Source organism: Mus musculus, chromosome 11 (genome assembly GCF_000001635.26).
Source record: "Mus musculus strain C57BL/6J chromosome 11, GRCm38.p6 C57BL/6J".
In the NCBI taxonomy this organism is placed as follows: domain Eukaryota; kingdom Metazoa; phylum Chordata; class Mammalia; order Rodentia; family Muridae; genus Mus; species Mus musculus.
In genome coordinates this window covers 118,887,250-118,913,109 of record NC_000077.6, presented here as the reverse complement: position 1 = coordinate 118,913,109, position 25,860 = coordinate 118,887,250, and the positions used below count along the sequence as shown (strand labels likewise).

The 25,860-nt window shown below is 53.1% G+C and overlaps 1 protein-coding gene across 19 annotated transcripts in view; it reads left to right on the top strand.

The window, feature by feature from the left end:
* Positions 1-1,512: 1,512 nt before the first annotated feature.
* Positions 1,513-25,860, top strand: part of Rbfox3 (RNA binding protein, fox-1 homolog (C. elegans) 3) — a 421,838-nt gene continuing 397,490 nt past the window's right edge. For 9 of the 19 annotated variants that reach the window (XM_030246136.1, XM_017314662.2, XM_006533726.4 and 6 more), the window contains exon 1: positions 2,338-3,806. The gene's annotated coding sequence lies outside the window, so the exon portion shown is untranslated. Of the gene's footprint in view, positions 1,675-2,337; positions 3,807-3,826; positions 5,337-8,546; positions 24,583-25,860 lie in introns of those variants that run through there. The other 10 variants (NM_001285436.1, NM_001039168.1, NM_001024931.2 and 7 more) reach the window with 7 other exon arrangements.

Genomic DNA, 25,860 nt, shown 5'->3' with positions numbered 1-25,860 from the left:
GAAGGTTGTTTAGTGGCTCCCTCTTTCAGAGCCTGTGTTTACAGCTCTGCTGAGTTTAGGCTACCAGCGTTAGGGGGAGGCCTGCAGAGCTGACCTTCAGTGCTAAGTGGGGCTTCTGTCCTGCTACTTCTGGCAGGGAATCCTAAAGGTAGGTGTAGGGTTTCTCCCTACGGCTGGTCAGAGTCCTGAGAGCAGGCCAGGCTCCTGATCTAGAGGGTCAGGATAACTGGGCTGTGGCACTAGTGGGACTCTTGGCTTCCCAGGCACTTGGAACTCTGCCTTCCTCCCTGCGTGGACTCGTGCTGGTCTTGACCAGACTCAGGTCAGCTCCCAAGCCTGTTTCCAGTCCTGTTTCTTTTCAACAGTCCATAGCACGAGGCTGTCTTCTCTGTTACTGCCAGCCTTGCGGTACTTGTGAGGGAACAACACGAAATATTATTAAGTGATCAAAGCAGTATTGATCACTTTTGTCAGTACTAATACAGAATACATAAAAGGCAACCCAGAGGGTTCACTTTGCCTCACAGTCTTAGGGTGCAGTCCATCAGGGCGGAGAAGACATGGTCTCAGGAGAGTGAAGTGGTGGAGGGTCACATGATGTCCTCAGTCAGGAAGCAGAGAAAGAGATGGATGCTGGTCACATGACATCCTCAGTCAGGAAGCAGAGAGAGAGATGGATGCTGGTGCTCAGCTCTGTTCCTCTTATTTACTGAGTTGAGAACCCCAGCCCGTAGAATAGCATCAACCACAGTGAGGGTGACTCTTCCCAAAAAGCAGTAGTTCTCAATCACAGGGGTGGCACATCAGATATCCTGCACATCAGATATCCTGCACATCATATATTTACATTATGATTCGTAACCATAGCAAAATTACAGTTATTAAGTACCAATGAAAATAATTTTATGGTTTGAGGTCACCACAACATGAGGGATGTATTTTCGGTCACATCTAGATACCTGTTTCCTATGAGAGTCTAGATCCTGACAGATTGCCGATCGCCATCCTCTTAGAGTCTTTTCTGTGCTTTGCTGTATCTTTCTGAGGGTGAGCTGTGGCCTTGTAATAGCTAGAGTGGTATCTTTGCTTCTTTCCTAGTTGCTACTGCAGGGGGTTGTTCTTGGCGCTTCTACATCCTCATATTCTTAAAAACGAAGTTTCTGTGGGGCTTCATGGACAGCTCAGTGGTTGAAAGCACTTCCTTCTCTTCCAGAGGACCAGAGTTTGGCATCCAGCCAGGAGGCTCCTAACTGCCCATAGCTTCAGCCATTGGGAATCTGATCTGATTTCCTCTTCTGGCTTCTGAGGGCATTACACTCACTTGGCTTGTGTGCTCACACACACACACACACACACACACACACACACACACACACAATCTAAAAATAACATCCTTGTTAATCTCAGCATAGAAATACATTCACAGGCCCTGCCATCCTTTTCTGGGCAGACCCTTTGATGACCTCTGAGTCCACGGGACATATGCCCTGGGCTCTGTTCTCGAGGGATAACCTACTAGACAGGCCACATGGCTGCCCCTTGGCTACAGGTGCCTGCTTCATTTTAGTACCAGGCTTTCTGAGTGGCTGACTGTGCTGTTTGGCTGGAACCTGTCTGGAGACTGGAAGAAGGCTTGGTGCCACCTGCAGACCTTTTTGGGAATGGCCTCCAGAGGTGGGTGTGTGACTAGAGTTTCAGTCCTGAGCCCTTCCACTTGAAGCTCACAGCTTGTGCAGTGCAGTATGGGGAAGCAGACCTTGGTCTCTGGGAGGGTTCTAAGAGAGGGATCAGAAGGGCAGTGGGAACTGGACCAGACGGGAAGGGCTCTCAGGACAGAAGAACCAGGAGGGACTCACCGTTGGCCCAGAGAGGCAAGACAGCCTAGAGATTGGTGTGGATGGGCCTAGCCAGCAGTCCCATGCCATGAAAGCTTGGATCACCAGGCCACACAGAGAGAAACAGTTGGTCCATGGGGGCAGAACTGTGCCATCTCAAATTTGGGGCTAGGGCCGCTTCAGGGACCCTTGCGACTGTGCCAGAGACAAGGCATTTATATTCGGCTGCAGGACTCGACTGCTTACGTGCTCTAAAGCACGTGATTCCCACTGGGCAAGACAGATCGATGGCCCAGACAGGCCGAAGGAGCAGAATTAAAAGCTCCTGAGAAGGCAACAGTCACTCAGCCTGGACACCGTCTGCCCTCACTCTGTAGGGAAGGCAGTGTGCAGCCCAGCAAGCCAGAGAGCACCTCAGGGCCTCTCTTATTCTCCCTCTTCTCTACTCTGTCTAGCTGCCCTACCCACAGGGCCCCAGGCTCCGTGGTATGTGCCTCACACTGGAAGCTTAGTTAGGTGCAAGAAGCTGATGGTTTTACAAACAGCATCCAGCAACGTGTATCAGGCTTGTTTTTTAATCATGTTTTGTTGTTGTTGTTTGTTTTGTTGTTGTTGTTTTTTGTTTTTTAGATTGCAAATGTCCTTTGAGAGTGCAGGTCCCAGAGTCCAGGCACTGCATGGTGATTGTCTTTTATTTTCGTCTTTCATATAGAACAGTATCTGGATCCAGTTTAAAGCCTTTGGGTATCATCTAGCCTCTTTGCTCACTTCTGGGGCTGAATGCCAGTAACTAGCCCCACTGTTGTACCTGGGTCTCATCTTGACAGCTCAGAGGCAATGCCTGCCTCCCAACCCCTTTCTTTTCCCAAGACTAGAGATGCCGGACCTCAGACCACGCTAGACTCCCTTTCCCTGGGTTAGGGGGAGGCTGGAACTCTTCTGGTTTTAGGTTCTCCTAACTGACCTGGATGGAAATATTTAAGGCCATAGGATTATCAGCGGGGACAAGTGTGTCCTCCCTGTGTCCTGTTCCAGGGTAGGCCTCCTGCCTCCCCGCCTGCTCTGTGATTCTCAGGAAGGCAAGGCATGGAACTCCAGGCCTATTAAGGGTCTTCCCCAGTGGCCAGTTAGGCGCGGGCGCTGCAGACTAGCTGGAGAGGCGTGGGGGAGGGGACATCCATTCCTGCCATTCAGCGACCAAGTCTTTCTAGGGACCCCTGGGCAGAGCGAGAGAAACCGGTCCCAGTGGAACGAGGGTGCAGGGGTCCTGCTAAGTGTTGCTAGTGATGACTTACACTGAGGTCGCCCAGAAGAAGGGAGGGAGGAAGGGGAGGTGAGACCACAGCGGTGGTGGTGGTGGTGAGCTCGGAGGAGCCCAGCTCCTTCTGAGCTCTAGGGTGCCCTACAAGTCTCACCAGCCTACGCATCCCCGTTCTCCAAGGCTGGAGCTGGGACTCCAGGGCTCCTGTGGCCACATTCAGCTGGCTCGCGGCCCTCCCTGCCTCGCCGCCCTCCCTGGCCGCGCGACCGCCGGAGCCCCCTCCCTCCCTCGCCGAGCTGCGCGCTCCGCCCGTGCAGCCGCCACCACCACCGCCACCGCCGCCGCGTGCTCCTGCTGCCTTCTCGCTTCAGCCGAGCCAGCCAGAGGAACGAGGGGGGGGTGGCAGAGAGAGAGAGAGAGAGAGAGAGAGAGAGAGAGAGAGAGAGAGAGAGAGAGAGAGAGAGAGAGAGTCGGCGAGGCAAGCGGAGCGGGGACACGGAGCCGTTGCTCCGGAACCGGCGGAAACCTCCTCGGACAGCAGTCGGGCGCCTGCCCCAGCAGCTCGCGTGGTCTCCGGAGACGCCGCGGCAGCCACCGCCGCTCCAACCCGGCCTCTCGCGCCCCTTGCCGCCGGCTCGCCGGGGCGGCCGGGATGCAGCCGGGGCATGGCCGCCAGGGCCCCGTCACCTGCCGTGGGGAACGCTGAACCCGTGAGTAGCCAGACCCTGGGCTTCCACCTCGGTCACGACCATCGCGAGGGGCCGGCTGGGACTGTGGGCACGGCCCGGGGAGGGGCGCACGGGACCCCGCAGTGGGAGGCGGGGCCGGCGAGGACGCGGGGCTGCGGAGCGTGGCTGGGGACAGACCTGAGGTCGCGCGAGGATGGGGTGGCGCCCTTGGGGGTCAGGGGTCTGCGCGCGAGGTCGGGGTTCCCGAGTTGTGCGGGGGCTGGGGTCGTGGCTCCGGGCTCCGGGCTCCCCTGGGAAACCAGAGGGGAGATTTTGTAAATGGGAAGGCCCGGGGTCAGGCTCCATGGAGACACCGGGGAGTCCCGCGCGCTGCGTGCCCGTGGCGGCGGCGGCGGCGGCGGCGGCGGCGGCACAATGCCCGGCTCTGGGAACTCCCAGGATTGGGGGGAAGCCGTGGCGCACGGAGATCCCGGCCCGCGGGGCGCATCAGGGAGGCGGCCCCAACCCGCAGGGCTGGAAGCACGGCTGGCGACCCTGATGCGCTACGGCGTGCGACTCTCGCCATCCTCAGGCTCGGGAGGGCTGCTGGGGTCCAGGAGGAGGAGAGCCGGCCGAGGGGACTGACTGATGACCTCAAGGAGTTGTGGGAGGACTGAGGTCCTCCTCGGCTCTCTCGGGAGGACCAGAGCCCTCAGCATAGCGGCACGCGTGGAACAGGCGCGGGTGGCGCACAGGGCTCTCTAGTCCGCGAGCTGGGGGGCGCTCGGGGCCGAGTCTTCCCAGAGGCGTGAGCAAGGATCGGAGGTTACTGCTCGCTTTGGCACAGCTACAGGGCTGGGACAGCCCGGCTGGGAAAGCTTTGCTAAGGTGGCCTGCACAACCCTAGCCCAAACTTTCTGACTTGTGGCCCCGGGAGGTGGTGGGATTCTCCTGGGGCTGTCTTCTTCAGGAGAAAGGTGTCAGGGGGTGGCTTCAGGCCGGCGGTCCTCTGGGAGCTCCCTGATGAAGCTTCGCCCCTATCCATTGGCATGCAGCCCTTCAGTGTCCTGGCCACCCAGGTCCCGCACCCAGTCTGTACCCGGAGCAAGACGCGACCAGCACGGGGGGGGGGCATTGAGACCCTATTAGACAGCTGGAACAGACCCAGGATCTTGGGTCTTGCATGAGATTGGGGGTTGGTTGGCTGTTCACGAAGCTCACTGACGTCGGCTAGTGTGTGTGGGCTGCGAGGTGAGGAGGGTCCAGGATGGCCGAGCCACATCCCCGCTCCCCCTTTTGGATTCTGCTTTTCAGACGCACTCTAATTATTTAATGGTCACTTTTAAAAAGGACGCCGGTGGCGCCAGTAGTCTCTCGATGTGCGAGACACCCACAGTGGGAGCTATGGACAGGGACTGAGGGATCCTTTCTTCTTCTGGGCAAGTCCCTTCCTCCTCCGGCTGGAGGTGAAGTGCCTTCTGGTGCGCGCAGGGTCGTTAATTTTCTGTCACAAACGCCGGCTAAGCTGGGGACGCCTCGGGAGCGCATCGGGGAGTCTAGGGTCCAGAGCAGGTACGGGGCTAATGGAGTAGGGTCTCGGGTAATGAGGTCTTTCAGCAGAAATCAGCTTTGGTTTTACTGGTCTGCAAAAAATAATGAAAAAAAAAAGTACAAACATTATGGCAGACTGAGCTCATTAAGTGCGCATCGCGGATCAGGGCGGATGTCTTAATCAGGCTGCGCTGGTAACGGGGATATTACACTAATTAAAACCAGACCCTCCAGGTGAGCGACTACTGGGAAGGGAGAAAGTTGTAGAGAAGGCGCCTGCTGGTGGAAGAGAGGCGCTGGCGAGGTGGTCAGGGCCGCTGTAGGGTGGGCATGTGGGGCAGGGGGCGCCTTCTCAGAGCCAGCCCCTCGTCCCCCGCGGGCGAGGAGCTCCCCTGGGCCCAGAGGGAGGATCGAGCTGCCGCCTCCGCCCTCCCCGGGGACCAGAGGCCTCCCTGCGTGGGAGCTAAGCGCACTGCACACTCGGGGAAGCAGCGCTTAACCCCTACTTTCCCGGCTGGGCTTGGAGCTCTGGGAACACTGGGCTGTAGAGGGGAAGATGGGGGAACCCATAGGAGGCTAGGGAGGTGAGGCAGAGCTGAAGCGGGGCGCATCAGACCCCATTAGATGCTCCTAGGGAGGCAGCTGAGTGCCAGGGGAGGGTTGGCCAGGTCATACAGGCTGTTTGCCCCAAGCCCTGAGGATTTCTGGTATAGATCAACGTTTCCAACTGTCTGCCCGCCCTCCCACTCTCACTAATGAAAGAGAACCCTGACAATTACTCTGTACCATCCTTCTCGGAGGCCCAAACAACCAGATAGTCTTGGGTCTATAGGAAGAGCCCAGAGTCTAGGAAAGTCCCTATAGATCGGGCCTCTAGCAATGCTGTGCCTTCACCTTCGCTGCAAAGGCTCCACGACCTCAGGCAGAGCCGCAGCAGGCCTGGGTGAATTTACTGCCCTTCAGCAGGGACCAGACAGACGCTGGTCAGGAGCAAAGGCTGACCTGCCACGCAGCCGCACAGAGGGCGGCAGCACCAAGGACAGGGCTAGGGCCGAGCTGCAGCGTTTCACTCTTCTGCCACCTCTGCCTGTCTTGTGTCCTGTGGACACTGAGATCCGGGGCTTATTAGTCTTCATCCTGCTTGGAAGGTACAGGAGGAGTCCCCATGCCAACAGGGTCAGGGAGGTCCAGGCCAGAGCAGAGGTAATTACAGTAAGGAGGTCTCTTGGGCATCATTCCCCAGTGTGTGGTCTTGTGGCAGCCACGCAAGAGAGATGGAAGGGCTATTTGGTGTGTGGAGATGGACTAGGCTGGCAGAGAAGATGCAATTCGTAGTGCCTGGTCTTAGCTGAGCTGGCTCAACAGGGTCTGGTCTCCATTGTGCGCCCTTCTAGCTGGCATCCTGGTACCTGCCTGCTCCCTTGCTGTGTAGAAGCTAGAGGGGCCCTGCTCCTCAGGGCAAGAGTCTGGTTGTTTTGCCCACCCCTCCCCCACAGTGCAGAACATCTTTTGGACCTGGATGGACTGTGGGGGTTAAACAGGAAGGCTTGGACCACTAGAACATCTGTCATATCCAGAAGTGCCAATTCGAGGGGGGGGGGGTGGCGGGGATCATCTGGGGCAGTGAGGAGAGGTGAATCTGTCCATGGGTCAAGATTGAAATGTTATTTCTTAGTGACTGCGGCACGAGGCTCACCTCCCCCCAGTCAGTCCGGAGCTCGTGAGGTTCGGTCGGTTGTCTCTCTCTGTTTATTTATCTCCTTCACTCCTGCCTGATACTCTGTTATAAAGACAAATGGAGCCTGGCACGCAGCTGACGTGCGTGCGGTGAGGAATTTTTTATTTTTGAACAAGTGAGGGGGAGAAACCATCTAGAAAGTTTCCCCCTTCCGTGGAGCTGTTTCTGCTGGGGAGCCCGCCTCTCCCCGCATCCTCGCCTGCAGCAGGCCTTCCTGCCTGCGTGGGCCCCGGCTTCGCAGACACCTCCCATTTGTATCAACATCTTTTTGATTAGCTGCCTGCCTCCCCTTATTCTCTCCTGAAGCAGCCCAGCATTTTCACAGGTTCATGAAACATTCAGGGCAGCCTAAACATCTTGTTTTCTGCTGCCTTTCTGAAGTCAGCTGCCATTTGAGGCAGCAGGGTCTCCTGTTTAATTTTTATGTTCTGCTTCGTCTCCTTCTCTGAGCACCCTGTGCTTTCTGGGCTGGGTGGATGCTTTTGGGGTTTCCTGCCATGCTACCTCTGAGAGTCAGGGTCGCTGCCAGTGATGGAAGGGAGGTGATCTCTAGGTGCGTAGCGGGGCCTGCTCCGTGCTAGAGGAACAGTGCTCTGACATGGGTGCCTGGGGACCCATCCGATGCACCCGATAATCACGCTCTTCAGAGCAAGGCTCTTAGTAAATTACTGTGTTATCACAGCTTCCACAACACTCACTTGACACCAAAACATGCCTCAGAAGGTGACTTGAGATAATGAAGAGTATTAAGATCTGTTACTGCATGTGAGAATGTTGCCTCTGGCAGCCTGGGGCAGGCTCAAGTGCACACACACATTGCACCTGCACAGAGGTTGCAATGGGGAGAGAGAGAGAGAGAGAGAGAGAGAGAGAGAGAGAGAGAGAGAGAGAAAGGCTGAACTAGCTGCCCCCAACTCAGGAGCCACGGCAAAGGGTCCTTTGTGCAGGATGGCCAGCAAGAGGAAGCCTCATGGCTTAGGAAAGGACTATGGCCTTCTAGGCCACTTCTCTGTTGTGGGAATGAAACTCAGACCAAGTAAGGCCTGAGGAAGAAGTTTATTACATCTACCATTGAGGGAAGCTGAGGCAGGAACTCAGAAGAAACCATGGAGGAATGCTGCCTGCTACCTCTGGCTTGCTCAGCTGCCTTTCTTATATAGCCCAGAACCACCTGCAGAGGGGAATTCCCAACAATGGGCTGGGTACTTCGGTGTCAATTAAGGAAAAGCCCTGTAGACATACCTATAGGGTCAGCTGATCTGGGCAGTTTTCAGTTGAGGTTCCCTCTTTCTAGGTGACTCTAGGTTCATGTCAAGTTGACAGTTGGTGCTAAGAAAGTCAAGGTCTTTTTTTTTTTTTTTTTTTTTTTTTTTTTTTTTGGTTTGGTTTTTCGAGACAGGGTTTCTCTGTATAGCCCTGGCTGTCCTGGAACTCAGTTTGTAGACCAGGCTGTCCTCGAACTCAGAAATCCACCTGTCTCTGCCTCTCAAGTGCTGGGATTAAAGGCGTGCGCCACCACTGCCCAGCGAAAGCCAAGGTTTTAACTGGTGCCTTCCTGTGGGATCCGAGTCCAAGAAGTCTTTAGACACAATGTATTCAACTCTGTGTTTTTTTCAAGAGCCAAACAGAGCTCTGTCTGTGGGAGGGGCCTAGGCTCTTGTGCCTCTTGGCTTCCTTGGTTGTATGCCATCTGACTGCTGCTGGTTCTAGGTCTGAGGAGAAAGTTTGCCGTACCCTCCAGCTTCCATTGGCCATCTCTCTTGACTGCTTGGCAGGGAGGCTGTGACACAGAGGCTAAAAGGCAGAGGGTGGAAGAAAGAAAGGACGAGCTGGGCAGTTTCCTTGTCAGTCCCTCCCACCCCCCCTCAAGGAAGGGAGCTGTGGATTCCAGAAACCTCCTTACAAGTAAAAATGGACATAAACCTTCTCTTGTATCCAGTCTCCAGTCCTGTACAGTCCACAGCCTGCTTCTACCTCCTCTGTCAGAGAGAGAGAGAGAGAGGCTTCTGCTATCCCTTGTTACACCAACTCACTGAGTGGGGGGGGGGTGTCTTCAGTTTCCTGTTAGGCCAGGAAGCAAAAGAGTCTTATTCCCAGTTCTTCTTCCAGATCCCATTATCTCAGGTCAGGGCACATTCCTAGCCGAAGTATCCAGTGCACATTTCTAGAACTGTTTTGCCCACTTACGGCTTTGCTCCTTGTACGGACTGAGACCTTTCACCGGGGTCTCAGGGACAGGAGCACGGTGGATAGCGGCTTTTCTCACTACACGCTCCTGTGTGTTTGGTCTCGGTTGGCAGTTAGTCTGCTGCCTGGATGGGAATGCCACCACCTCATGAGTTGGTAGGCCATCTCTGCTGCAACCTCTGTTAGTGATGTTTGTCTGGCTGTGGTAAGCACCACGGCAAAGGTAACTTGTAGAAAGATGAGTTTATCTGGAGTTACCGAGTCCAGGAAGGTGTAGCAAAGGCTTGGAGGCAGGAGCAGGAAGCGGAGGGCTTTCATCACGGGCTGTAAGCACAAAGCAGAGAAGAGTTGTTAGACTCTGGAAACCTACCCTCTATGACATAGTTCCTCCAACAAGGGCACACCTCCTGAACCTTCCCAAACAGTGCCATCGACTGGGGACCGAGTAGTCAGATGGGGAACAACTCTTTGAAAGCCACCACATACCTTTTCTTAGAAACCAGTCCTGTTTACAGGTAAAGAAACTGCCTGCGTCCAGACAGGCGCTACCTCCATCTCTCTGTGGATTCCCTTGATACGGTGGGGGATGGGGAACTGACCTGGGTGCCTTTTTTTTCAAAGGCACCTGGTCTCACTTTAAAATCTCCCTATGTGTGACCTCACACTAGCAAACTAGGTTTCTCACTGCTGGGCATATGAGACAGTTGCACGCAGACCCAAGATCCATTCAGATTTCTGACTGTGAGCACCTCAGATACCAAGGGCTGTGGCTCTGCTCACTGATGTCCCCCTGTCCCTGTTACCAGGATGAAGGCAGCAGGGGTAGCTGTCCCCACTGCTTTCAGAATGCACATCTTAAGTACTGGGAAAATAGTGCTTCATGCACTGGGCCTTGAACCAGAAGCATTTTCTCTCAGGCAAGGGAAATGAGGACAGACAAGCTGGCTGCTCTTCAGATGAGGCTCTCTATAAAACCCACTGAAGCCCAAAGACATGAGCTTCACATGTGTTTTTAAGAAGGACAGAGTCAGGGGGCTGGAGAGATGGCTTAGTAGAAGAGCACTGGCTAATCTTCTAGTGGACCAGAGTTCGATTCCCAGAACCTGCATGGTGGCTCATGCTGTCTGTAACTCCAGTCCCAGGGGATCCAATGCCCTCTTCTGGCCTTGAAGAGGACTGTACACATACGGTGCACAAACATATACAGGCAAAACATCCATATACATAAAATAATAATTTTTAAAAGATGGATTCATTTTGAGACAAGATTTGCACTTAGAAATGCTTTCTTAGGGCAGGAGAAATAGCTCAGCAGTTAAGAATGAATTCTGCTCTTGCAGATGACCTGAGTTCAGTTCCTAGAACACATGTCAGGCAGCCCACACCTGCCTATACTTCCTGTTCTAGGGGTATCAGATACCCCTGTGCTTCGTGGGCATCCATAGACACATACTCATGTCCCCACATATATGCATCATTAAAGATAATAAAAATAAACAAATATTTTCTCACTAAACTTTAATAATTTAAAATCCTTACTGAGTTCAGATAGGCGGTTTGCTCACTATATTAAAGAGGGGGAGGAAGAAATTCTACCTTTTGTTTTGTTTGTTTTGTTTTTCAAGACTTGTGTGTGTGTGTGTGTGTGTGTGTAGTCCTGGGTGTGCTGGAACTCACTTTGTAGACCAGGCTGGTCTCAAACTCACAGATACACCCACCTCTGTCTCCAGGGTGCTGGGATTAAAGGCATGTGCCACCACCTCCTGGTGAAAATTCTATTTTTTTGTTCCTGGAATTAGGTGCCACCTCAGGGTCTGAATTGAGGTGACTCCTGCCTTTCATCCCGTTTTGTTGTTGATGGTTGCAGCAGAGAGAGACTCTTGCGCACACTGTTCCATCAGAGAAGCATCAGGATGACTTAAAACATAATAATAATAATAATAAACAATAATAACAATAATAATAACGATAATAATTTGCCATGCTGGGTGGAGCATGGGCCTTACATATGCCAGACAAATCTTCTGCCAGGGAACCCCACTCCCAGCTGTTCAGGGTGACCTCTTAATAGTTCGCAGGAGGTTGCCACACACTGTACAGATCCTAAATTGCCATCCCTGTGAGACCGTAGGTGAGAGAGGAAAGGGGGGGATGGTGCTTTCATCTCAGTGTGAATGAGGCCCTTGCGAGGCCACCAATGAGCTCCACTAGTGTCCCAATGCCACTGACTGCCCACATTCCTGAAGGCGTCGTCTGACCCTTTATTCTGTTAGCCTCAGTAGTGAACTAATGGCCCTGCCCTTGAGGTTGGATGGTTAGGCCGCTCCAAAACTCGCCTGTTGGGCTGGAGAGTTATGTTGACTCAGTGGGTAAAGTACTCGCTGTGCAAGAGTGAGGATCAGGGTTCAGACCCTCAGAACACATGTGAGATTCTGGGTCGATATGGTAGCCTGCTGTAATTCCAGCCTTGGAAGGCAGAGGTAGGTGGTCCTCAGAAACTGACTATGGAGACTAGCCATATTGGTGAACTCTGGGTTTGAATGAGAGACCCTGGCTCAGTGAATAAGGTGGAAGAATGATCTAGACATCAGCCTACACATGGCTTGCACCCACAGCCACACACATGCCTGTTATAGGAGGGGACACAAGATTATCAACCACATTACACATGGTAATCTCTGAGGCCACTGGTGCTCAGCTGAGACATGGCCCGCAGCAGGACCATGGGTGTAGACTGGCGTCACCACCCACCTCTGTGCAGGAGGCGCCTGCTTTTGTGGAGACAGAAGAGCCAGGCCTCATGAGGGATGAAGGAGTGGCTTCAGAGTTATTTCCTGATTACAAGATGAGGCTGTTTTAAAGTAGCTCCGGGTGACCTTCCAGGTGCTCGCATAGGATGCTCGGAGTTACGGTATAGGTGAGGTGGAGATGTTGGGCGACCCTTCCTTGTTCTGGTGATCTAAGGGTGTGGGTGTCTCCAGGTTCGAGCCTAGCAGCTCATACTCAGGAGCACCCTGTGGCTGGGCAGGAGATATGAGGTCCCGTCCGAAGACCTGCGCATTAAGGGTCACTTTGGACATGCTGCCCAAGAGGTTAGGCTCCTGCCTGACCCTGGTATGTCCTCTGGTTATACCTCAGGTCTCTACTCCTGATGGGGATCAAGAAAACCACCTTTGAAGCTGGTAGGGAAGAAGGTGTTTTGGCTTTTTATGGAGAAAGGGTGCTGCCGGTCATGGCGAGATGGGAGAAAGATAGAGTATGGCCACTATCCCCATCATCTTGGACTCCTGAGCCCATGAGTCGCTGCTAAGACATTTCCTCCCAAGCCGAGGGAATCCACTTCCCCCCTCCCACAGCATGGAGATGTTTTCAGGGTCTCAGGACTCAGCCCATGAAAAAGCAAGGCGTAGCTCTGAGAGACCCATTAGAAATAAACAGAGAGCCTGCCCGCCTCTCTAAGTTATTGACTCTCCCTCACTGAGAAGATACCATTAAGCTCAGCTGGGCGGGGGGATGGCTAATGCAGGGACAGGCGAGGGGGAAGCAGGCCCACAGGGGTTGCCTACACAGGCTGTTGGTGCACGGCGGGTGGGCACGGGATCTCAGGCTTCCTCCTGCATTCCCTCTAAGGGCCTGTAATGGGGCCTCGAGGCGGTGCTATCCGAGGGTACATTAGTCAAGCACTTTGGAATCTTAGCAGGAAAGAGAAGTACCAGAGGAACTTAAGGTGAGAATTATGGTTGTCATCGGCACAGTATTGCAATCAACACTCCTTGACAGCCCACAAGGCAGCTCGCTTGATACCGAGACAGCTGCATGCCTTCAGTGGTGCCCGGGAGAGAGGGACGAAAGCCGGACGGTGCCGACGGACGATGTGTTTGTTGGTGGGGGCACTGTTCTTTCCCTGATCTATAAAGCTCCGGTTTCTGGGTCTGAGACGACTGTCAAGAGGGCTGTCTGCCAGCGTGTCTACTTCTCTTTCTCACTCCGCACCTCATCCTAGGACACCTAGGAGAGGCAGAGAGAGGCTGGAGAGGTGGCTCAGCTGGCAAGGCACTTGCTGTGCAAGCATGGGGTCCCAAGATCGAACCCCAGAGAGGCATGTAAGAGCCTGGACATGGTGGCAGGCAGTTGCAATTCCAGCAGTGGGGAGATGAGACAGGAGGACCCTCAGGCTTACTGGCTGGTCATTCTAGCCTAACTGGTGGACTCCAGGGCAATGGGAGACCCCCCTTTCAAAGGCGACAGGCAGTGGCACAGAGGAGGATGCCCCAAGTTGTTTCTTGGATTGAACACACTTAGGCATGTACACAGATACACATTTTTTTAAAATCAAGAACAAACAGGGACCCTACATCCTTTTGACTGTGTACCACACCTTGGCAGGGACTTCAGACTAGTTGCCTTAAATTAGAAAATGCAGGTCTAGTTTCATCTCTGTGATGGCTGGCCTTAGCTTTCCTGCCCCATCCGTACTTCAGCAGTAGGGATGTCACAGGGGCACCAGCCCTAAAGACCAACTTCCACTTTGAAATTGAGATCTCCTCAGAGCAGACAGGGCTAAGCGGTGAGATCGGGTTTTGTACGTTGAAGGTGCCCCTCCTTCAGGCTGATTTCCATTCTCCATCAGCCTGCCCGTCTTCCAGGAAACAAATCTCTCCCCATTCCTTGGTATGTTTCCCTCAAATCCCATGAAGGAGACACACAAGATCTACCTTGGAAACCGCAAGCCCCAAGGATGGTTTTCCGTAAACTGAATCAGTGCTAGAAAATGAAGTCGAGAAGTGAGTCTGGGTAGTCATCCACAGCTCAGCACGTTGAGACACATTAACGTATATTGGAATTACAGAAGATATCTGGGCTGTTGGAGGGAGAGAGGCGAGCGTCAGACTCTGCGTTGGCTGAGCTTCCAGGTGCTCGGCTCTCTAGACACACCCGAAAGGTCCTTGGATCGTGTCAGGCCCCACCACACCAGGAGCGCAGGGAAAGCTCCTTTGCCAGCATTTCCCTTCTAGACTGTTCAGCTTTGCAGCTAGCCAAGGGAACTTGGGGTGCCCCAAGGCCCAGTGTTCTTTGGACTGTTCGAAGGGCACTGCACCAGCCGTATCCAGCCAGTGCCCTGGAAGCAGAGGTCCCGACAGACTCCAGCTGCAGAGTTGCTCTGCAGCATCTTAAGTTACAGCAGCAGAGCTCAGCCTTAAGTCCCCTTCCTGCCTGTGACCCCCCCCTGCTGTGCTCCCCCCATCTGTGACCCCTGCCCCGGTCTGTGACCTCTGAAGCCTCCTCTCCATTTCCTTCTCTGTGCTTCGAAGCCAGCTTTCCAGGTGAGATCTGGTGAGGGGCGGCCGTTGGAGGTCAAGCAGCCGGGAGGAAAGATTTACAGCTCTGCTCTGACCTGCCTGATGGACAATTAAAGCTGTGCAGGCTTGGAGGAGAGAGAGGTTGTTAAGAGGCAGGACGGTTGGAATAAATCCGTCACCTCCACTTAGACAGCCCTGCTAGACTGCATCCCAGGGCCTTTAAGCAGGATCCTCCATTGGCATGGGGTGGAAGATTCCAGAAGAGACTGTGAGGGAAGCTGTCATGCTCTGAACTCTACCAGAGTCGGGGCCTGGAGATCCCGTGTCTTCTTACTAATATGGTTCACGCTGGCGGACTCAGGGAGATTTCCAGGATTCTCTGCACCTGGCCAATACGAAACCACAACTCCAGGGTATATGTGTGTGGCTAGGTGTGTAAAGGCACACATATGTGTGTGTGTGTGTGCAGATGTGAGGACATGCATCCTGCTTGTGGGGGCACCGCACATGTGCATGTTTACGATCTCTTGTGCGTTCCTGCACCCGCATGTGTGCACATACATCATATCGTGTGTGTCCATATATGTGGCAGTCCATCTCTTGGGCCCCTTTGACCTCTCTGCGTGTCTGGCCTTCCGTGAGCCCGCCAGCCGCCAGCCTTCTAAGCAGCCACCAAACCCTATAGTCATTCTTCTCCATTTGTTCTGTGTGTTATTTCAGTACCTTGAAGATGCTGGCAGGTTCCTCAAGGAAACTTTGTCTTTGTGGTGAGGAGATGCCAGCACTCTGCGGGCCTCCCACTGGCTAATTACCAATATGATCCCGCGTGGGAGACTTGTCGTTCCTGGAAGAGCTCTTTATTCCGTGTGTTTCCCTCCTCTTCCACCGCCCCTCCCGCCACCACCCCACTGTGGTCTGATTTCCACTCGGAGATGGAACTGCTCCCCGTGAGGCCCGGGCCGTGGCATTAGTGCTTATTCAGCCAGCCAGCAGGCCAGGCCTTTCATTAACTTGGATACTACAATTATGTGCGCCGAAAGGCTGAAAGGGCCATGTAGGATTTTTCTTCCCTGAAAAAAAATCCTTCCGCTTTTCACAGCCCCAGCCTTGGCCATCGAAGCAGCCATGACACAGGCTGTTCTGTCTCCTAAGGTTGGTGTGCAATAAACTCAGCATTGTGCAGGGCGCAGACGGGGTGGGCTGGGCCTGCCATTGTCCAGCCACGGACACCACAGCCACTGAGGAGGTCGTACTTCAGTGTGCAGTGCTGCCTGCTCTGACAGTTTCTCTTGTGACAGATGGCAGTGTGCACACTTACGGGTATGTGGCCTTGGGAGGTGTAGCCAGCCACAGGCGGGAGGGAGGGTGTCCTTCTTACTGTTGTCCCCTGCTCAAAGAGGGTGGTCCTGGGACAGTGGCTCACACTGATGTCACTGAGCCCACTTGAACACTTCCAGTGACCTCTTGAATCTTTTAATATGTATATAAGTATGCATGATGTATGCATGTATGTTGATTTATTGATTTAACTAATTTATTTTTACAGTTTGATACACCAGTCAACTCTCCAACTGGAGTTGTAGCTGAGGATGGCCTTGAACTTTGGATCCTCCTCCCTCTGCCTTCCATGCCCTAGCTTGACAAGCATGTGCCAGCAAGCCTGGGTGATATGTTGCTAAGTATTGAACCTAAGGCTTCATGCATGCTGGGCAGACACTTCATGGATATCCCCAGCCCAGGAGCCTGTTGTCGTTTTGTTTCTTTGTTTTTATTTTTGGTGTGTGTGTGTGTGTGTGTGTGTGTGTGTGTGTGTGTGTACTCAAGGTAAGACACTGCTGAAGGCATGGTGGGGAGCAGGTAGAGGCTGTTCCTTGTATACTGTCCCCTCGGTGCTCCCGAAAGTGTTACTTGGGGGGCTCTGTTATCTTAAGGAAAGCTGGCACCTAGCCACGGAAGCACTGGATAACCCCAAACTCAGAAACTTATTGTTTTAAGCTCCCCCAAGTTACCATGGTTACTCGAAAGGCCCGTGCAGCGGCCGGGTCTCTCCTGCTCTGAGGGAAGCCATCGGGTAGGAATTAAGCCTTTCATCCAGGCCCCCTTCATCTGTCCCTGCTCAGCTCTTGCACGGAGGGAAGGAACTGGAGAATGGGGATTTTCCAGGACCTTGGAGTGTGAGATTCTGGAGACAGAACTGATCTCCCACGCTAAAATAATTATAGCCAGGAGAACTAAGTTAAGGCCTTTAACAAGAGGGCGACGTGCCTATGTGAGGCTGTCTCTGTTGGCTTTGTACCTCAGTACTCCGCTTGCTGGCACCTGATTATACCTGCTGGGGCAATAGTACCCGAGGCACCCCACACCTGTTGGCTCGCTCCAGCAGGCCTGCTATGCAGCTGTGCTGAGCCAGTGCTCTTTGACAAGGCCTTTCCGGGGCAGAACAGGAAGCCAACCAGGACCCCTTTGGCTTGGCTTCTTCCTGCATGAGATTTCACCATGATCCTCTCTGCTGAAGTTCAGTGCGGGAGCCCAGGATATTTATATTGTGTAAGCATATTCCTATATATGCTCATATATCACACACAATACCTATGTGACCAGCCACATGGAGAAGAGGCCAGGTACAGACAGTCTTCACCCATGTGCCATGTCATGGAGTCAGGTTGCCTATTCCCCTGAAAGGCTGAGTGGCTGGTCACTTTTGGACTGGGGACTCTGTAGTTTCGTGGCGGTGGTGGTGGGGTTTCCTGTTGACCACTTGGTGAAGCTGATTTTCTTTCCAGCCCATGTGGGACACTCAGCAGGGTGGTGTGATAGTGGGCGCACCAGGTGGAGCCAGGGGACACATTCCAGGTAGGGGGACTTAGGTGACAAATGAGGGCCTTCCTGGGGTCTCCTGTGCAAAGAACCTTCTAGTCTTTCTACTCCACACCACTGCTGGGGCATCTCATCCCTCCTCATGGGCTGATGCCGAGCTTTGAGGCCACTCAGTAACATGGGGGACTGCAGAGGGGTTTGGGGTGTGACTCTTGTTTCTGACCCCTGAGCAGGGCCAGGTACCGAAAGCCTTCTCCAGTCTGCTGAAGACCCGTATACCTCTCATCTGCTCAATAGCCAGCCCTCACTCATTGCTAGCACAAACTTGAGGTACCAGCAGGCTCCTGTTACGCCTTGGGCTGGCCTTGTTTCTCCTCAGCAGGGACACCTCAGCAGCAAGCAGGTGGCGAACACACTCTCTTGTGTCACCATCTTGGTGGCAGCATTTTCTGAAGGAAACAATTGGGTTGTATAGGTCCTGTGGCTGGAAGGTAGGAGAGTGAGGCCCAAGCTGGCTTGTACACCTCTCACGGAGCATCATGGGAGCTGCTTGTTATGCTAAGTAAGTGACAATAGCAACGGGAAGGAGGTCTGGACTTCTACAGTGACTTGTGGCTGTATGCACAGCAGTAGCCATGTAGGACATCTGCAGGAAGGACACACAGGGCCTTCCTTATGGGTGACTGTCCTCAGCACTCTTTTCTGGGAGCCGAATTCAGCACTGGTGGGGAAAAATGGAAGGTGACAGATTGGGTGGGTGTTTGTGCACCTGTCTCTTTAGCTTGTTAGCAGGCAGCAAGCAGGCAGGAACCATGGCGGATCTTCAGAGCCCTTCAAAGGTCTACAGTCAGTGTTAGTGAGATTCTGGGAGCCGAATGAGACCATTTGTGGCCTCTGAACTCTGAACTATCTGGCTCTCTGGCAGGTGGCCCTGTGGGATGTCTTGTCCCTGGTCTTCCCATTTCAGTGGCTCAGGGGATCTACTGGTGTGTGTGTGTGTGTGTGTGTACTTCAGATCCCTGCCTGGTGCTACAGCATTCCAAAACTTTCTGATAAGGGTCATGGATCCTGGAGAAGGACCGCTGTAAGACATGGCCCCTGCTGGTCTATACAGAAGCTCCTTGCATCTTTGGTCTGGGAAGGAAATGGAGCAGCCACCATATAACCTTCCTTGCTGTCATCCCTGCACAAGAACTTGGGAGTGGGTTTATAAATCATCCTGGAGTCAAGATCAGCTGCCAAACAGCGGAACACTTACAAGGAGGAGGGCCTCTTGGGTCTATCTGTAAGCTTGCTCTCCTTCCTGGGTTTGGAGTGAGGAGCAGATGGAGAGGGAGGAGCTAGTAGGGTTCCGGGTTGCTCTGGAAGGCTCCAGATTGCTCCAGAGGGTTATGGATTGCTCAAGATGATGCTGAGAATGTTCTGGAAGCTTTCCAGAATTTCTAGGTGCACACCCATGGGACTGACTGCAGCCATCCTTTCTTCAGGGACTCGCTCATGATTATTGATGCTGACGGAGTGCAGGAGTTGAATGACTAATTCAAGATGGCAGACAAATCAATGCTATTTATATTTAGCCTGCGCATGTACTGCTGATGTCTCCGTAATGGTCGGCCTTCACCATTATGCTTTTGCATGATTTGAGATGCTGCTGCCCCACAGTCCAGGGTCTATAGCTTTTCACTCCCTCCGAGAAGGTTTTCAGGATGCACAGCATGTGTGCACTGAGGGACCGGCCCGTGCCTTCACTGTCTGGTTGGCACACTATCTCCCACAATGGTCTGTCCGCTTGATTATGTTCACCATAGGGTGGGGTTCAAAGTATGGCAGAATGCTGGCCTCGTATGTACGGTGGGCTTAGTGCAGCTTCTATAGATAGCTGTGGAAGGACGTTTATGAAAGGGAAGCCTTAGTGGTCTCCATGCTTTAACATTCAGACCTTGAATTAATGTGTGTAGTCCTGCATTCATCTTGTATTTGGGCCTGGTAGTGCTCTGTACATGGTCAATGCCAAGTGAGCAAGTTGGGGACACTCAGAGTTAGGGTTAGGGTTAGGGAGGCCTAGGTGAGAGAAACGATCTCCAGGCCTGCAGGATGGATCTGCTCTGGGAGCCCACATGTCTCCGTGTTTGATCTTTACGGTCTAGTTGAGTTTACCTCTTGGTTGCTGCATTGGGCAGTCTTTGTTTATCTGTTTTTGTTTGTTTGTTTTGGGGGTGCTGTTTCTATCTTCCAGGCTGATACCTCCAGACAACAGTAGCAGTTGTTATTCTGGAGGGGGTGGGATGTATTATTACATGTGCTGATGTTATAGAGCCTGGTGTCTTCTTCAGGGACACAGCGAGCAAAAACCCTCTGGTAGTGTGTGAAACCCACAGGGCATCAACGGTTAGAAGGAATGGCTTGTGGAAACCCTGGAGGTGCTGGTGTGGTTCTGAGGGCTGTCAAGGTGGACTAAGGATGGCAGCGCTGAGATCTTCCTGGTGTCTCCCGGGAAGACCTGGTACTGACTGTCCCTCTGGCCTCTGGACATCAGAACCTGAGACTGGACACAGTGTTCCTCGGTTGAAAGCTTAAAGCATGACCTTCAGTGGCTAAAGCCCCAACACTAGATACCACATCCATTTATATTTTATATTTAAATCACTGACTGCTGTCACACTGCCCTCCTAGAAAGGCTCTGTCAGGTCCCACAGGCTCATCGACTGGAGCGAGGCCCTCCCGGTGCCCTTTAAGCAGGCTCCTAAGCTGAAGTCAGAGGCTTAACACAGATGCTTAACACAGATGCTTGTTAGGTTGGCCTGTGGGAGAGGGCCTGGCTGACACCTGCTGAACACCTGCTTGACACCTGCTTGACACCTGGTCAACACCTGGTTAACATTTACTAGCTGTCCAGTAAATTCGAAGGCCTGTTTGACACCTGTTTGACACCTGGCTAAAACTGGGTTAACATTTACTGGCTCACCCACTAAATGCTGGCCCCACAGGCCGTTTCCCTCTCTGTCCTGAGTAGCAGTAACTGATGTTTAGGAAGTCAGAGGCTTAATACAGATGCTTGTTAAGGTTGGCCTGTGGGAGAGGGCCTGGCTGACACCTGCTGAACACCTGCTTGACACCTGGTTAATATTTACTATCTCACCCAGAAAATGAGAGGGCCTGCTCCTGGTTGCTCGACTTGGCTCACCCACTAAATGCTGGCCCCACAGGCTATTTCCCTCTCCGCCCTCTCCAGGATCCTGCTGCCTGCATCCTATTCTCTACACAGCTCTACGCAGAACCTTCTAGAATGTCAGTTTTACCTCTAGGTCTCTTCTTTTAGTCTTTAATGCTCTCACAGTTTTAAAACTGTGTGGTGGTGTTTGTGCATGTGTGTGTACATGTGTGCTTAATCATGTGGAGGTCTGGGGGTGACTCTGGTGTCATTCTCATGAATATCATCTACTTCCTTTGATACAACATCTGTCATTGATCCTGGTCTCACTGATCAGACCAGAGTATCTGAATATCAAATGCCAGGGATCCTCTGGTCTCTACCTCTCTGTTTTTGGGATTACAGGTACATGCCATCAGGCCTGCCATTTTGCATGGTATATGGGTCTTGAACTCTGGACCTCATGCTTTTGAGTCAGATTTTACAGTCTAAGCAATCTCCTCACGATGCTCTGGCATGGTCTCAGTGCTTAGGCTCCACCATCCCTTCCACTCTCAACAAGAAGCGGGCAGAGGGCCATGGCCCCGACCTCTCTGTTGTATCTGCTGTTTTGTGTTTCGGGGATGTGAGAGGGGACTTTGGTCCTGGGGATGTGAACAGAGAATTTTCCCCCACCCCCTGCTTCCTCTCTGTCCTGTGAACCTCAAAGCTGCTGACTAAGGAGGAGGGTTGATGGATGGATTCTGAGGTGCTCCGCCTTGGAGCCCTGGGGTTCTGCAGGGAACTGGTTTATGTCCGGGAGCTTGCTACTTCTGTCCTCTCTCAATTTCCTTTCCTGGCCCTCAAGACCGGACCTGCCATGGTGGGACAGGCACCGGGCCAGGAAAGATGACCTTCTGTTCACGTCCGGGATCTGAACCTGAGCCAGGTGCGATGAGAGTCTGTGTACCAGCCATCCCCATCCCGTCGCTTGAAAACCCAGACGCAGAAAAGAAAACGAGTGTTTGCCGGAGACTGAATCACATCATGAAGTTATCCGCAGTAATCAGGGCACGCTTGCTCCCAGAAATTAGATCATTCCGGAATCTCATCGAATTAAGGGAGGGTTCCGAGCTCGGCTCTCCCAGCTCCCGCGCCTTCCCTCCCAGGCCCTCTCCCCGCTCGATGGGAGATTTTCTGGCCGTGTCAGGGCAAACTGACCCGGTTCGGTAATGGAGAAGAAGCCTGTTGGAATTAAGGCCTAACAGCGTTAAAAAAGCAATCTCTGCAAGATTGAGGCCACCGGGGAATCGTAGATTCTCAGCCAAGACCTCATTTAAGGATCGGAATAAAACTTGACACGCATGTGCGAACACGCACGCGTGAAGAAGCCGGTGTTCAGAAACAATGGAGACCTGGTGTGAACAAAAGAGCGGAGGGGAAGCAGAAAGCGAGCTTTGGTAGCAGGGCAGGCAGGGGTCGTCCTATGCTTGGGCAGGAACAGCGCAGGCTATGCAGTCTGGTTAATCCAGGAGCAGGGATAGCAGTGTGCGGGGCCTGCCAAGGTGTACTGCCAACACATGAGGTCCTCCTTAAGTGTCCCTGACTCAGAACCTTGGGCTCCTCCTCTGAGCACTGCCCACCTCCTGTTATCTGAGAGTCATGGTGATTCTCCACGTGGGTTGTCTGGGAGTCACCCCAAGGCCTGGTGTCTGTCACTGGTTCACATCTCTATATGTCCAACTTAGCAGGCAGTGGCTCCTGCAGAGCCGGCTGTGGGTGGGACTCTCAGGGTAAGCGGGGGTGGGGGATGGGGGAGTGTTGGGGGAGGAGCATGGGACCAGGAGTGTAATGGGGGGCAAGAGTAGGCAAGAGCCAGGAAGCATTGAGGGTAGCGGGAGTGAGAGCAGACAGAATGGCTGCTTAATTCCATCTAAGGTTCCTGCCTGTGAGAGCATTCTAGATGTGCCATGGCTGTGGGTGCCTCTCTCTAGGTATTCCTCAGTGAGAAACAGGAAGTCGAGGGTGGGGGCAGGCATGGAGGTGCAAGACAGCTACCTGCTTTTCCCCACCGGGCCTCACAGCAGTGGTCTTTGCTGTTATGGTGTTTTCTGCCCTTTGGGTGAATAGACTAGAGAAAAGTGGCTGCACACAGCTCTTCTGTCTAGTGTGGGACAGTCCTGGAGGTGGTGTGCTTCTGTCCTCTAGAGGACTGCACTGACAGATTGCTTGTGGTACCCAAGCAAGCCAGAGGAAGCCCCCAAACAGATGAGCTCACTCCAGCAATGACTTCTAGAGCCCTGGTCCCTAGATATACCTGAGCTTCTGGGGGGGGGGGGGCATGTGTCACTGGATATCCAGCCCCCAGGGTCTCTGGGTGTCTCCCAGATCTTCACTCATGGGGGGGGGGTCGCTTTCCTGGGTGCCTTGCTTCTAGAACAAGAAAGACAGAGGACAGCTTCCTGTTCCCACAGGCCTCAGTAGCATGGCAGATTCTTGAAGGATGCCATCTCAGGTATCAGAAGGGATATGTGTCTGTGAGGGAAAGGTGGTGATGGGGGTCGTGCACAGGCAAGCTGCTCACTGAATGTCTGTGCTGTGGAAGGCTGAATGCCTAGTTGGGTCTAGCAAGCCACTTGCGGCCTTGAGCTCCCAGAGGCTTTTTAAAGATGGCCCCGAGATTTGGGCCATGTCCCTGATGTCCTTCTCTCTCAGATAGAGCTGGTCTACAAAGAGACATTTTCTCTCAGGGATGTGCCAATATTCCTGGTGTTTTACGTCTCTTCTAGTTAGAAAGGATCAGTGGACTCTGAGGGCCAGGCACAGAGCATCTGGTGAGACAGGTGGACAGCCTGAACCTGCTCCACCTGCAGTGTGCCTCCTCACAAGTGACCTTCACCGTGACCTCAAGCCTTCCTTCCTGGAGGAACAGTCTCCTGTCCCACACTAGCTGGGAGGTTCCACGAGGTAGACAACCCTGGACCATAGCTGTCTGTCAGATACTACTGTGTACTTTTCCAGCTGAGGGGCTGGGAGGGCAGCCACCAACTTGGCAATGACTGATTTTGGAAGCTTACTTCTGTGTGTGTGGAAAGCGGGTTTGGCACAGGTATTCATTTGCCTCCTGAACAAACAGAGGTCCTCCCAAGCCTCCCGGCTCCCACAGTCCCCGGGAGGGACGGCTCAGCCCTTTCACCCTGGTGTTGCTTCTAAACTGTTCTCCTCTTTACCTTCTAAGTGATGAGCCTGGGTGTGTCTGTCCTGGGTCTCTCTTCTGTAGGCCCTTGCTCTGAGGAACAGGAATAGGTATGGCTTTGTGGGGAGGGGCCAAGGTAAGACAAATTAAAGTGACCAGAAGTCACTTCCAAGCCCATACTTCTCCCTTGGCTCCTCATAGCCCCAACCCTTCATTCTTCCAGGAACCATGTGCCCTGTCCCCTTGTTCCTGTGGTCCCCTCCTCCTGCCTCCCCATGCTCCCCTCTTTCTTCCCCGCTTTTCTCCCACCCCTCTCTTCCCCTGTTCTCCTTGCATCTCTCCCCTTCCTTCTCTCCCACTATGACCTGGATGGACAGAGATTTGGGTGGACTGGCTAGGGAATGGAAGGAGGAAGAAGAGGCAGGGAGAAGAGAGAAAATGGGAGATTCTGTGTAAGGACATTAGGTGCTCAGCTCCTGTCCCTGGTTTCCCGAGAAGCACATGAAGAGCTGGCACTTCCAGGCACTGGGGCTGGGGAACACTGGGAGGAGAGAGGGCGGTGGTCACTTGAAGTGTTCCCCGAGAGATGTGTTGGAGCCCTAACCCTAGTTGCTTTGAATGTGAGTTTATTTGGAAGCATGTGACGAAAGTCAAAGAGGCTGTCAGTGGGATGCGTCCTTCTCAAAAGGGGGCAGAGGGACACGGAGATACATAGAGGAAAGGAGAGATGGCCTTTAGCCAGAGACTGCTCAAGGGCTGTGGCCAGCAGGGAGAAGCAGCCTCTCTGAACTTGTGAAGGAGCCGCCCTGTGGAATGAGCCTTGGGACCTGGCTTCTGGCCTCTGGCACCCACGGTCTGCGATGCTGAGCTGGTGGCTACCGGTCAGAGCTCAGGACAAGGTGGGTGGAGATGAGGCTCAGCATGAGGTTCCAAAGCCTAAGCTCATTTCTTGGGGTGCCAGCCACAGTGGTCGGAGAAGTGTCAAGGGTGAATAAAACAACAGTCACCTGTCTAATGACAGGGAAGGAAGCAAGAAGCTGACAGCCTGAGCAAATAGTCCATTCTCAGTCATGGTGTGGGGTGGGGTGGGGTGGGGTCACTCCAAGTCATCCAGGTGTCTCAGATAGCCCTAGATATACTATATATATCTTCTTTATTGTTTTTTATGTATATGCGGTCTGATTTATTTAATTTTTTTGAGTTTTTGATACAGGATTTCATTTAGCCAGGGCTTGCATCAATCTTTCCATGTAACCAAGGTTTGTCTTAAATTCTAATCTCCTTGTCCCCACCTCCTAAATACTGGGTTTAGGGGTGAGGTTATAGGCAAAATTACAGGTGGGTTTATGGGTGGGGTTATTGATGGGGTTACAGGTGGGATTACAGGTTGGGATACAGGTGGGATTACAGGTGGGGATACAGGTGGGATTACAGGTTGGGATACAGGTGGGATTACAGGTGGGGATACAGGTGGGATTACAGGTGGGGTTACAGGTGGGATTACAGGTGGGGTTACAGGTGAGGTTACAGGTGGGATTACAGGTGAGGTTACAAATGGGGTAACAGGTGGGGTTGTGGGTGGGATTACAGGTGAGGTTACAAAAGGGATTATAAATGGGAATACAGTTAGGGTTACAAATGTGGTTACAGGTGGAGTTAAAGATGGGGTTACAGATGTGCACTACCAGGCATGGCTTTCAACTTGACTCTTCAGTGAGGCACAGTCAGAAGAACAATGTCATACAAGAGCAAAACTTTGACAATAACCATAATCTAACTGCTGGTATCTTTACTCTTGAACTTTGGTGTTTGTGTGTGTGTATCTATGTACCTGTATGCCTGTGTGCCTGTGCCAGTGTGCCTGTACCTGTGTGCCTGTACCTGTATACCTGTGTCCCTGTGCCTGTACCTATGTGTCTATGTGCCTGTATATGTGTGTCTGTGTGCCTGTGTGCTTGTATACCTGTACCTGTGTGCCTGTGTGACTATACTTGTGTGTCTGTGTGCCTGTACCTGTGTGCCTGTGTGCTTGTATGCCTGTACCTGTGTGCCTGTTTGCCTGTGTACCTGTGTGCCTGTGTGCCTGTGTGCCTGGGTACCTGTGTGCCTGTGTGCCTGTGTGCCTATGTACCTGTGTGCCTATGTGTGTTTGTGTGAGTCTACTGGTATGTCTGTGT